The sequence below is a fragment of the Ixodes scapularis genome, unplaced genomic scaffold (genome assembly GCF_016920785.2).
Source record: "Ixodes scapularis isolate PalLabHiFi unplaced genomic scaffold, ASM1692078v2 PGA_scaffold3__209_contigs__length_174095766, whole genome shotgun sequence".
Taxonomy (NCBI): Eukaryota; Metazoa; Arthropoda; class Arachnida; order Ixodida; family Ixodidae; genus Ixodes; species Ixodes scapularis.
Window position 1 is genome coordinate 45297730 of NW_024609868.1, and position 1565 is coordinate 45299294.

Sequence of the window (1565 nt, forward strand, 5' to 3'; positions counted from 1 at the left end):
GACATCGACCTCAAAAGCCAAACAGGAAAAACAGGCGAAAAAAAAACAGACAGATAAAAACATGTAAACAGAGCAAACGACGCATTCTGTGTAAAATCTGTTTTATGACAAGTATCGAATTCAAAATAATATTTATTTTTTTTAAATTTCAATAGATGTAGAATAAGAAAACAAATACGAATATAAAGAGCAATGTCTTATATGGTTTCAGTGAGTTTCAAAAAACATTAACACAAATTCACGGAAGAAAATAAAAATAAACAGGAAAGAAAAGCGTTTGTATTTGGAGCTGTGATTGTGAATTGTCCTATATTAGAATGCGATTTTTGTTTTAATTTCTGCTTTATCATTCCGAGCGCAGTGGCGTTTGCTATTTTGTCTGAATTTGAGTTTAGTAGTTTTGCTACATAATTTAATCGTACAGATCGCCCTTCTTTTGCAATAAAAGACTCATAAAAAAGTTCATGTTCTACTCTATAAAATTTCACGAAACTATTCTCTACTTTATCCTTCATTAATTTTAAGTGGAGTTTTTTATTTGCACGTGAAAATACACAAGTAAGCAAGAAGCAAACTAACTTTTAAAAAATTCATTTTAAACAATTTTCCAAGGTTTAGAACGTTTTTAACAGAGCGGATTTGGATTTCAAGAACAAATGTAAAAATAAATAAGACACGTAAGCAAAAAAAAAAAAAAAAACTAGAAAGTTTATCCCAAACAGGGCGACAGAAAAGAAGGAAAGGGTGTCACGCGTTTCCCTCTTTTTTTTGGGTCGGGTAGACCGGAGGAATGCCCAGAGGAGCGTACAGATGCATGTGTTGCACAATTTGGGCGTTCATTTTTTTTTTTTTTTTTTTTTTAAAGGTTTGATGCCAACGAATATTTGATTACCAGAGCACAACTGCCAAGTTGTGGTCTACAAAGAACAACCTAAGCCGTAAAATGGCATGCCGGGAGCTCTACTGCACGGGAGGAGTCAAGGGGAGTGCCGCTGCGAAGTTTTTTTAGGCTTTATTACTTCTTAGATGATCAGGAAGCCTGGGGTCAGTGTTGCATTATTAAATCAGTTTTTTTTTCTTGTTTTTTTTTCTATTTCCGTCATATTGAGTGAGTTCTCAGCGTTGCTGCGCACCGAGTTCGACCCCGCACGCGGCTGCACTCAGAAATGTGTTTGATTTGTCTCGCACGCATTCCCGTCCCGTATCCTGTAGATTACCGCATGCAGAACTGGTATACGCGTGAGCTTCTTATAAAAATTCGTGTCAGGGCCAACCTAATGCGGGAACACAATCTCAACCGAGCCAATCTAAGGACTCTTAAGAGTCTCTAAGCTAAGTTTGGCGGGCCAGACATCGCCCACCAAATTTAAACCTTCCCGAGTGTTAATTAGGTAATACTTTTAAATATCCAGCGCGATTCAAAATACGCTCCTCATACTGCGACTCACAGGCTTATCGTTGGGATTGTTCCACCTATGTGAACTTTTATGAGATTTTAGTGGAAGTAACGTCGGCTTTCATCAAATCAACAAAAACCCTTACTGAGACCGTAATTTGTTTTTTCG